Genomic DNA, 12,119 nt, shown 5'->3' with positions numbered 1-12,119 from the left:
TCTTGGGGGGAGGGGGGGAAGGTAGTGTGAACTATAAAACTTAGCAGTAACAAGGTCCCAAATAGAACGAAAAGGGAAAGTCTCTTTCGTGCTGTAACAAGGGACGCCATCTGGGTGTCATCAAGGGTCACAGTCTGGGTGGCCACCGAAGGAAGTGCCCTTTTATTGGGCTGTAGAGTTGATTAGTGTCCCATAGGCGACATATCGTCTCAGCGGTGCGGGGGAAACTCGGAAGTGGCGGGAAGATGGCGTTCCCGGTTAGGTCTGGTAGCTTTACCCGAGGTGACAGTACTCCACTGGGCCGAGCTTGGAGGCGAGGGTATTGGCTCTCCCTGGTCGGCAGGCATCCAGGACGGTATCTCCAGCGGTGAAATACCCAGGTGAACCCAGGCAGCGTTTAGATCCTGAGGGGAGCGTATAGTAATCTGTCTCCCATTCTTCATAACGGCCAGGCCGAATGGGTAAAGCCATCTGAACTGGATGGCAGAGGCCTTGAGAGCTTCTAGGAGTGGCCGGAGAATTCGGCGTTTCGCCAGCGTAGTGGGAGCCAGGTCTTGAAAAAACAAGATCGGTGTGCCTTCAAATCTCAAGCTGTCTGCTTCTCTACTTGCTTTCAGCAGAGCCGCAGTGTCCACATAACTAAGAAGGCCACACACAACATCTCTCGGCGGCTCAGAGCCTTTAGGTTTAGGTCTCAAAGCCCTGTGTATCCTCTCAATTGTGATTTTCGCAGCTCTGTCCGTTCCCAAAAGATTCGCAAAAATTTCGCATGCGATTTTTCCAGAGCTTCCGATGCGAATGATTCAGGCAGGCCCCGGATGCGAATATTTCGCCTGCGGCTGCGATTTTCTTGATCCTCGATGCGCAATAAAGCATCATTAAGCAAGTCTTTTTGCGAATTTAATACTGCGCAAATTTCTCCCTCGTGGCGAATAATCGCATCATGCAAATTTTCTAAGTCCGCCACCCGCTGCCCCATGCTGCGCAGGTCTACCTTGATCTCTGCTAGGTCTTGTCACAGGGGAGCCAGAGCGGCGTCCAGGACCTCCCGAAGTGCCGTCTTTGATAGAGTTCCACTCCGTTTTCGGGCTTTGTAATCCGAGATGTCAGAAGCGCTTCCTGCTTCAGAATAGTCTTCTCCCTCAGAATGCTGAGATGCAGCCGGCGCCATCTTGGGGGTCTCAGCTCCACGGGCCTTGGGCTGCTTTTTCAAGTATTGCTCCATGTCTGGCTGCTTGGAGCGGACCTGGGTGGTCTCTAAAGGGTCCTTGCTGCGGTCTCTCCCCACTTTGCCCATTTGCGCAGGTAAAAAAGTGCTTTTAATGGGGTTAATCACCAGCTAGTCGGAGGAGCTCAGCAACAGGCAGCCATTCAGGAAGCACAGTAGTTATATTCTTGTACATAGGAGGCAGTATTATAGTAGTTATATTCTTGTACATAGGAGGCAGTATTATAGTAGTTATATTTTTTACATAGGAGGCAGTATTATAGTAGTTATATTCTTGTACATAGGAGCAGTATTATAGTAGTTATATTTCTAGGAGCAGTATTACAGTAGTTATATTCTTGTACATAGGAGGCAGTATTATAGTAGTTCTATTCTTGTATATAGCAGCAGTATTATAGTAGTTATATTCTTGTATATAGGAGCAGTAGTATAGTAGTTATATTCTTGTACATAGGAGCAGTATTATAGTAGTTATATTTCTAGGAGCAGTATTACAGTAGTTATATTCTTGTACATAGGAGGCAGTATTATAGTAGTTATATTCTTGTACATAGGAGGCAGTATTATAGTAGTTATATTTTTTACATAGGAGGCAGTATTATAGTAGTTATATTCTTGTACATAGGAGCAGTATTATAGTAGGGTTAGATACTCAGTGGACCAGTGCCTATTCTTGGTTCTGCGCTGACTCCACTGTCCCTTCAAGATATCCAAAGTAAGTTTTTTTTTAAAAAATCCTTGCCAGTAAAATGACTCTGCTGACCATGTCTTAGTCTACACAACTCAGCTTATTGTGTGTTTTTTTTTTTTTTACCCCTGTCCCTCATTATTCACTAAACCCAGGAAGGAATCTGGTCAAATGGAAGATATGAAACATCTTCAAAGCCTAACCCTATCACAAAACTCAACTGGCTATGTTACGAACACCCTATATTCCTCACTCACTGGATAATTTCATAAGTCTTCTGATTGTTAGGATCAGTGGTTTAAAAACAACTGGACACATTCTTAAATCATTTCCGGGATGTTATATAAATGCCCTTATTGCAAAGTACCATGCAGTGACGCGGTATGTGAAAAAAACATGATAAAGCATTCCAGATGCATGATGGGAAAGGCTTGAATGTATTTAATGTGAACCGGACCAGAGATGGCGTGTCTCCACTGCAGGAATTGGGTCATTAACGTGCAGTGAGCAGTATAGCTTATCACTGGCAGCCATCCAATCCATTTGCATTGTCAGATGTTGTTAAGGATTTACCGGGAGATTGAGAGACCTTCTATGCTCCTGCACAATAGGGTCTATTCATTAAAATTCTACCGCCGCATATTCCACGCCTACCACTCTGAGAAGTTTTGAAGCAGTTATAACACAATGAAAATGGTTTCATCTGAGTTTGGTTGTCTTGAATTGTATGTTCATGTGTAGAAATTCATAGGGTTAAAGGGGTTTTCCGGGTGATTACTTTCAATGACCCATCCTCAGGATAGGTCATCAATACCTGATCAGTGGTGGTCCAACACCTGGCACCCATGCCAATAGGCTGTATGAAGCAGCCACAGTGCTCAGGTGGCCTCCTCACAGCGTACCAAATGCAGCTCTGTCCATTGGATAGTGGCTGTGTTTGGTATTACAGCCCAGGTCCATTCACTTCAAGGGCTGAGCTGCGTATAGGCCATGTGGCCCATGAAAGTGATGTCATTGGTCTGGACAGAGGCCGCGGTGCTCACCGGAGTGCTGTAGCCTCTTCAAACAGCTGATTGGTGGGGGTGCCAGAAGTCGGACTCCCATTGATTAGATATTGATGACCTATCCTGAGGAACCCGAACAACCCCTTTAATACACCGAACCGCATTATCTTCATTGTGTCTGCAGGAACATGGTCAGCGAGAGTCCGAGAACTGATATATTGCTGGCCTTACCCATTTATATAAAACACACCCCCAACCTTCAGCAATGTCTCATCCCATCCCAAAATGAATGCAGACCCTCCAACCTTACACCTTATACCGGGACCCCAGACCAGGCCCCCCAAATAAATACAGTTGTAGACTAAAGTACACTACTAATGCTTTTCAAACATTACTGCTCCAGCTGAGTGCATCGTCAGACGACACTCACCAGCTTCTGCCAAACAACTCAATTCTGAAGCAGAGGGAACAGAGGCGAGAAACAAAACCACAAACCTTAGAAGTTAGTGCCCATTTGTATAGAGATCTTAGTTTTATAGTGACTGACAGTAAACTTTTTTCTGTAAAATTATTTTGTTTTTCCATTGGGAGCACCACCCAAAATTACCCCTGATCACAACTTGGTGGGCTTGTGCCCATGCATGGCAGCCAATCCGAACAAACAGATATGCAGAAAAGAGAGAAAATGTTTCTGGATTCAGACACCTTCAGACCCCAATAGACAGTGCCAAGATTCCAAGATTTTCATACTGATTACCTATCCTTAGGATAGCTCATTAGTACCTGTTTGGTGGGGGTCCAATACCCGGGACCCCCACCAATCAGCTGTTTGAGAAGGCACAGGCACTCCTGTGAGCGCTGGTGCCCTCTCTCATCTCACCAAGCACAGCGCCGTACCTTGTATAGTGGCTGTGCTTGGTATCTCGCTCATTCACTTCTACAGGGGCTGAGCCGATGAACGTGTCATCAGTGGCCTGGGAAAAGCCGAGAGAAGGCCGCAGTGCTACTGCCTTCTCAGACAACTCATCCGCGTGGGTCCCGGTTTTGGGACCCCCACCGATCAGATCCAAAGGATAGGTCATCAGTATAAAACTCCCGGAAAACCCCTTTAAGCTGCAGTAACTGATCACTGCTGTGCCTATTGGTGTACATAGAAGAGCGGGGTTTATAGGAAAGATTAAACTGGACCCCTGTCATGGTGTTGGTTTTTGCCACCCAGAACACTAGAGCCGGATTTTTGTTACCCCCTCTTTTTCCCATGTTCCTTAGGCTAATTCCAGACCCACATGTTTGCTAACAATGCAGTTTCCCTGCAGAGGTCATTCCTGTAAAGGTTCTCTGACATGTCTTTTTTACTAACTACTTGCCTTCCCGATGTAATAACAATCCTGGAGCAATCACTTATTATTCCTGATAGAAGCTGTGAATGAATTACTAGCAGTTAGCAATGAAGGGCCAGATGGGTGTTACCAGTGGGGTGTGTCCCTGCACACTCTGACTATCCAGTCATTGCTGACAGTGTCATACTGTGCAGGGACACATCCCCTACTGGTAACACCCAGCTGGACCTTCATTGCTAACTGCTAGCAGGAATAATAAAGGAATGGCACAACATAGAGTCATAGGAATAGATGCTCCAGAATTGTTATTGCATGAGGAATGCAAGCAATTGCTATAACAGACCTGTCAGGGGAGGTGACAGTGCTCTTTAAGAGCCCCATAGCAGTTGCATGGTCTTCTATGCCCTTGGCTTAATCAAGCAGAGAGCATCCTGGAGATGGTATTCCACTTTAATGGTGTTTTCCCAATTCCTGGCCTTGCCCCTAAGCCTTTGTGGCCCTTTTGTCACTTTTCTTCCAGTGAAGACTTCACATTTGCCTTCTGCTGCCAAATTAATAGAAATTTAAACAACTAATTGCTTAGAATAACAATGCAGGGATTATGGGGGGCCTCCAGGGTGGGGTGGGGGGAATCCGCTCAGTCATATTAAACTCTTTAGTGAATATATTACAAGGGCAAACAAAGAAAGCTCTGCTGTACGGCCCTTTGGGGACAGCCGAGAGCATTCATGTCTTGGAGCTTTCTGGAATGAAACTGGAGCACGGTAGATCCTAATCTGACAGCACAAATTGGCTGTTTCAGTGTCGGCGTCATATACAGTATACAGGGGAGTCTGAGTGAGCTGCAGGCTGCAGGCTGACATGAATACATCTCGCCTACCTGCAAAATAACTTATTACGGCATTTGACATTGCACAGGAAAAACCTTAATGTAGGAAATGCATTCATGGGCATATTATAGATTATTATTTTTATTATATTGTCATATTAGATTATATATTATTATATATTGTTATATTTTATTATTATTATTTTTCTTCTATTTTAGCTTATTAGATATTATTATTCATAATTACGAAGTATTATTATTATTAATTATTACTATTATTAATTATGTATTGTTTATTTTTATTTTTTATTATTATTATTATTACTATTTTTTATTATTATTTATTCTTTATAATGGTAAGAAGGATTTGTCACCAACGTACCTGGATGGGCCTCAGTCTGGGGCTCGGCTGTGGCATGTCAGACGCGCTGCTGGGCTGCACTCCCCATGATACACATCTAACCATGCCCCCTTGTCCATGGTAACGGAGCACTCGCTCACCTCCTTCCCGCGGCGCACACATGGAGATCCATGTAGTGATTTTATTATTTATTAGAATTGGGTATGTGTTGGAGGCTGAATGACAGCTCATCCTGTCTATCTGTAGGATACTAGTGTTCTGGTCCAATGGGCACCGAGTCCCTGGACCTATGAGGTTCTGATCCAGGGACTCTGTACTCTATTTAAATCCCCTGCTGGCAATACACCCTTGCCAGTTATAGGTTTACTCTCTTGCTGTGCTCCCAATTCTGTCTGTACGCATTGGATTGTTTGTTATCTTGACCTCGACTTGCCTCTGACCGCCCTCAGTCTAGTGATTCTGTACCGTGTTACCTGTCTGGTTCTGGCTTGGCTATTTTGACTACTCTCCGTCCTCTGATTTTATGCTGCGTTGTCCTCCCGGTTTTGATCTATTTCTGTATGACCCATATCTGTGTAGTTGTGTCTCTCTGTCTGTCTGGCACTTAGCAGTACAGGGAACGTCGACCAGTTTCGGTCTTGCTGCTTAGGGCTTGCACTGCACGTAGGCAGGGAAAGTGGGTTGGGCTCCCTTAGGGCTTACTGTGTGTGCTTCCCTGCCTCCTGTGCTGGCAGGATTACTGTATTTCAGGCTATTGTAATGTACTGCAGTCTGTGGTTTTAAATAATAAAATAAAATGATCTGCTCAGGCTATGGAATGGGAAGAGAAGGGCAACAAAGACACAGGGAAGTTATGTGACAATCAATATGGCCACCCTTGGTTGTCACATGGTTTTTCTAGAATCCTAAATGGTAGATCCACCTAGGTAATAATGCAGAACAAGGGCATACTTGCCTGCAAATATTAAAATCTCAAATTAGCAAAAATTCTAAGCCCCATTCCTCCCTAGTCTGGGGACGGCCCTTAACCCTTTTGCTACCAGCTCTGTACATGTACAGAGCTGGAGCGACAGGTAAACATGGCGCCCACTTGCGAGTGCTGTGGGCGCCATAGCCAGCGGGTCTCCACTGTTTCAAACAGCAGAGACCCGCGGCTAATAACTGTCACCAGCAATAATGCCGATTGCAGTCATTAAAGCGTTTAGATCCAGTCATCCGGACTTCTTGCCTTCATCCTCTGTGGCCAATGAGGATGCTGGTGATTGGTTTAAATACGCTGGGTCTCTCTAAAGAGACCCAGGGTATTGGAGTTGCAATTTTTATTTTGGCCAGCAGGCCAATATAAGAAATGAGCAATTCTAGTACTATTATGGATCTATATGAAATATAATGGTACAGAATTGTTTTTAAAAATAGTGGGTATTGTAGCTTCAAACATGAGCTACAAAACCATAAAAAAGTAAAAAAATATATTAAAAAATATATATTAAATCACCCCCCCCCTTTCTGATGAATAAAAAAATAAATACATAAATAACATGATGGGCATCACCACGTCCAAAAACGCCCATACTATTAAAATATAAAAATATTTTCCCAATACGGCCAATGGCGTAACGGAAATTTTTTTCAAAATGGCTGATTCGCCACTGTTTCATCGCTTTTTTACCACACACAATCCAATATGGTATCAATAAAAATGACAGATATTCCCACAAAAAATTTGCCCCCACACAGCTCAGTAGATATAACTGTAAAAATGTTATGGGGGTCAGAATATGGTGATGTAAAAAAAATATATATTTTTTTCAAAGTTTTAATTAATATTTACACTATTTAGACATAAAAAGCCTATACATATGTGGTATCGTTGTAACCATACTGACCCAGACAATGAAGGCCCCTTGTCAGAAAAACACCCATCAGTATAAACCTCGCCCCTATGTGCTCAGCTTGCAAGTAACCTTTCTTTTCTGATACCTAGGAAAGTTGGGTTACAATTAGGGATGAGCGAATCGACTTTCGATGAAACACCCAAAGTCGATTTGCATAAAACTTTGTTTCAATACTGTACGGAGCGAGCGCTCCGTACAGTATTAGAATGTATTGGCTCCAATGAGCCGAAGTTATTACTTTGCGAAGTCTAGCAAGACTTCGCATAATAACTTCAGAAACTGACTTATACTGTAAAAAAACATTTCCCGAACTCGCTCCGTACAGTATTGAAACAAAGTTTTATGCGAATCGACTTCGGATGTTTCATCCGAAGTCTATTTGCTCATCCCTAGTTACAATCCTTGTAGTGGTAAGAGCCCTGACAGTAGTACCACCTGTACTGCCTAGGGCCTAAGACTTGCAGGTCTAGTTTGAAGAATTGAGAGATTGTATAGATCCTTGCTAACTGTGTCTTGGGTATACTATGAATCTACACTACATCATACTACTCCTGCATGAAGACCATTACGACACTCTTCAGGTTTCCAAGAGCAGGTTTTTTCTTTCCCAGAAAGTAATAGTCGATCAAAGTGAGAGACAGAGCAATCGTCTCTGAAGATGACAGCACAGGGCTCTGAACTCGGTTTTTGGAATCCTTACCGTTTACCTATAAACATTTCTGAGGAAGATTGCTGCTGGAACTTAATGCGTCTTCTGCTAGACCAGTCTACGCTTGGGCAGAATGCCAATCACTCCTATCTCTTCTCGGGAATAGGCCAAGTGCTCATCAAACATTTTAACTCATCACAAGCTAGATCCTGAAGCAGTCTTTATTTACCAAAAGGGTGAAAGGGGTTCTTGTCTTTTTTTGGGGGGGCAAAAAAGGAACCTTAGAGAGTGTTACATCGCTTGTACTCACAGCGATCAGCAGTATTTTGTAATCAGGCCAAGCTGTAGGGATAGTATTTTGGGTAACTGCCCAGGGCCCTTGTATTCCTGAGGTCATCTGAGAAAAATAACCTTAGTTGCAATCTACCTAACCTGAGAGTAGTCACTGTGCATCAAGTATTTAACCCCTAGACCATCAGGGATTTCATAATCAATCTCCACTTTATTGATTTATTCCACCAGGGGTTTCATAATTTACCTTTTCATTATCCTAGACCGCTAGAGATACTAACATTACCTCCATTCCTGTCCTAGGCCACCTGGGTTTTAACCAATAACCTTTTGACTACCCTACACCAACACAGATAGGACATTAATCCATTGAGATGCCTCCATTAACCGCTTCAATACCACAGACCACCAAGGATATCTCCATTAACCAGGGAGGTAATCATAAACAGCTTTAACAGCACAGACCACCAAACTACACACCACGAAAGATGCTTAAACTAGCCACTTTTCTACCACAGACCACCAGGGATATCTCCAGTAATCATTTTAGCACCACAGACCACAAAGGATGATTCCAATAACCACTTGACTGCCATCGACCACCAGGGATGTCACCATTAAAACATTCAGCTCTCTATAGACCACCAGGGAAGTCACTTTCTAGCCATTAACCCTAGATTAAAACAACTCTGGTATTCTGGTACAATGGCAGAAATATTCTGGTAGAAGTTATGCATAGATGTGTTTTTCTATTATGGAGCTTAGTACATTATAATGCTACCTTGTTCAGACCGGCCTTGAAGTGAAGGCCTTCGGTTGGGATGTGGAACAGAGGTCACAGTGGCAATGATGATCCAAAAAGGCCAAGTATGACAGCCCAATAGCATTGGAGAGGAGCATGTCCTAGATGAGATGGATGCAGAAGAGCGATGTCCTCCAGATGAAAGGACTGCAGGTGAACAGCTGTAGTCCTAATGACGACATCCAGTGATGACTAAAGAGATCAAAGTGCCAGATTAAAAACTGGGGCCTTGAGAAAGGAATCAGCAGAGTTAGTTCCGCCGAGCCAAGGAGTATCCGAAGCCCTGATTGATGTGCCAACCCCTGGGAGCACTGAAGCCGTATCTGGAGTAATGTCCTGGGCAAATGTAACAGGTGCAAATAGTGGAGAGCCCAAGCTAGATACCTGAGGCCCAAAGGCCGACATCACCCCTAGACCAGAGAGGTGCCCACTGGAACTAGCGCAAGTATAGTGTTATGAACTGTGATATTTGGCCTGTAAATAGTTGTCACAACCAGACAGCTGAGAAGCTCTGACAGAAGCCTTTCAGAACCTCCTCCTTGAGTTTTCTTGGTTTTGGTTTTCAGTTCCTCATCTCGTTAGCCTCTCTCAGCTGTCATGTAGTTGGACTGATTGCATCCCTTTAAATTCCTCCCCATAATGCATTAGTGTGCGGTTTATACAGCTTCCTGGAGTGTGTGTGCATGCTGATCCTATTTCCCAGTCTTCTACAAGTTAAATGTTGTACATTAATTTGTGATTTTCTGTTTTCTGGATCCCAGGTGACCCTGACTCCCTCCGTGTCTAGTGTAGGGAGCCGGTGGTCGTGTCCCTTCACTATTGTAGGGTGTTCAGGTGTTATATAGTCGAGGTACGAGGATATGCGATCGTCCACCATTGGGATTATCGCATAGGCTGAGCAGTAAGGGAGAGAGCCAGGTCTGATGCAGGGGTCTCCCTTTTGTTCCTTAGTTTTAGATCCAGTGAGTCATATATTCATTTTGCATTGTCTTGTTTCCTGTACACCTTCCGTGACATTATAAACCGCCAAAACCGTCTCAAGCATGGATCCGGTTTCACTTTTGACTGAACGCTTCCAGGGTCTTTCATTGGAGGTAGCTGATCTCCGTAAGACTCTTTCTCAGTTTCTAGTGACCGGTTCAGCTTGCGTTCATGAAGTTTGTTCTGAGCCTAAGATCTCGCTCCCGGATACGTTCTCCGGGGGTAGTGAGAATTTTGTGCGTTTCAGAGAGGCTTGCAAACTCCATTTTTCGCCTTCTTCCCCATTCCTCTGGTGATGAGGAACGGAGGGTGGGGATCATTATATCGCTGCTCAGGGGTAACGCTCAGTCGTGGGCCTTTTCGCTGCCGGTGGGGGCATGGCGCCTCCGTTCAGTGGATGAATTCTTTTTAGCCCTGGGTCAGATATATGATGATCCGGATCGTGTTGCTTTGGCTGAGTCTAGACTACGTCTGTTATGCCAGGGTAAACAATCCGCAGAGATATACTGCTCAGAATTTCGGAGATGGGCAGCTGATACTGGTTGGAATGATGCTGCACTCCGAAGTCAATTTTGCCATGGTCTTTCAGAGGGATTGAAAGATGCATTTGCCTTTCATGAAAGGCCTATTTCCTTGGACTGTGCTATGTCTCAGGCCGTTCGTATTGACAGGCGTCTTAGAGAGAGAGGAGAGATCTCTCCTTCCTGTCATACTCAGTCCCAGGACAGTGCATCGGTCTCATTCTGTGCGCAGGGGTCTCAGTCGCTGTCAGCCCCTTCTGAGCAGGAGCCCATGCAGCTGGGGTTGATTGCCTCTGACAATAGAAGATTCAGCCCGCATGGGAAGGTTTGTTTTTGTTGTGGAGGTATAAATGATTTGGCAAATATTTGTCCCTCTAGGAGATTCAGGCAGTTTTCTGGGAGTAATAAAGAAACAAAAAGGAAAAAATCTTTTAAAAATGTTCCGTCTGTTACTTTTGGCAGGGTTGAGGCGGAAATTGAAGGTTTTCCGTTTGCTTGTAGTTCCCGTTTTGTCCTGCCTGCCAGGGTGGCGCTAGAGAGCAAGAACATTTTTTGTGAGATTTTTGTAGATAGTGGAGCAGCTGTCAATCTCATTGATAATCATTTTGCGATAACTCATGGTTTCCAGGTGTGCACTTTGGGAAAGGATATTCCTGTTTTTGCTATTGATTCCGCTCCACTTTCTCAGAAATCATTAAAGGGCATAGTTCACAATATCCGTTTAATTGTGAGTGATGCTCATGTTGAGGATGTGTCATGTTTCGTCCTTAGTGGATTACCTACTCCTCTTGTGTTGGGGCTACCCTGGCTCACTAAACATAACTCCACCATTGATTGGCAAGCGAGGCAAATAAATGGTTGGAGTGACTTTTGCAGAGAGAATTGCCTCACGACATCTGTTTCTGAGGTTTCTACTAAGACTGTACCACCTTTTCTCTCAATTTTCGGATGTCTTCTCTGAGAGTGGAGTTCAGGATTTGCCCCCGCACAGGGAGTACGATTGCCCTATTAATCTCATCCCAGGCGCCAAGCTGCCTAAATCTCGTTTATACAATCTTTCCCAACCTGAAAGGGTCGCTATGCGTGCTTATATCTCGGAGAGTCTGAGAAAAGGACACATACGACCCTCGAAGTCACCTGTTGCCGCTGGTTTTTAATTTGTTAAGAAAAAAGATGGTTCTTTAAGACCTTGTCTGGATTTCAGGGAGCTGAACAGTATCACTATTCGTGACCCTTATCCGCTTCCTCTGATCCCGGACCTGTTTAACCAGATTGTTGGGGCTAAAGTCTTTTCCAAATTAGATCTAAGAGGGGCATACAACCTGGTCAGGGTCAGAGAAGGAGAAGAATGGAAGACGGCCTTCAATACCCCTGAGGGCCATTTTGAGAATTTGGTTATGCCTTTTGGTTTGATGAATGCCCCAGCCGTTTTTCAGCATTTCGTGAACAGCATTTTTTTATCATTTAATGGGAAAATTTGTATTAGTGTATTTGGATGACATTTTGATTTTTTCTCCTGATTTCAAAACT

Source organism: Bufo gargarizans, chromosome 1 (assembly GCF_014858855.1).
Source record: "Bufo gargarizans isolate SCDJY-AF-19 chromosome 1, ASM1485885v1, whole genome shotgun sequence".
Classification (NCBI taxonomy): Eukaryota; Metazoa; Chordata; class Amphibia; order Anura; family Bufonidae; genus Bufo; species Bufo gargarizans.
Note: the sequence above shows the minus strand (reverse complement) of the source record.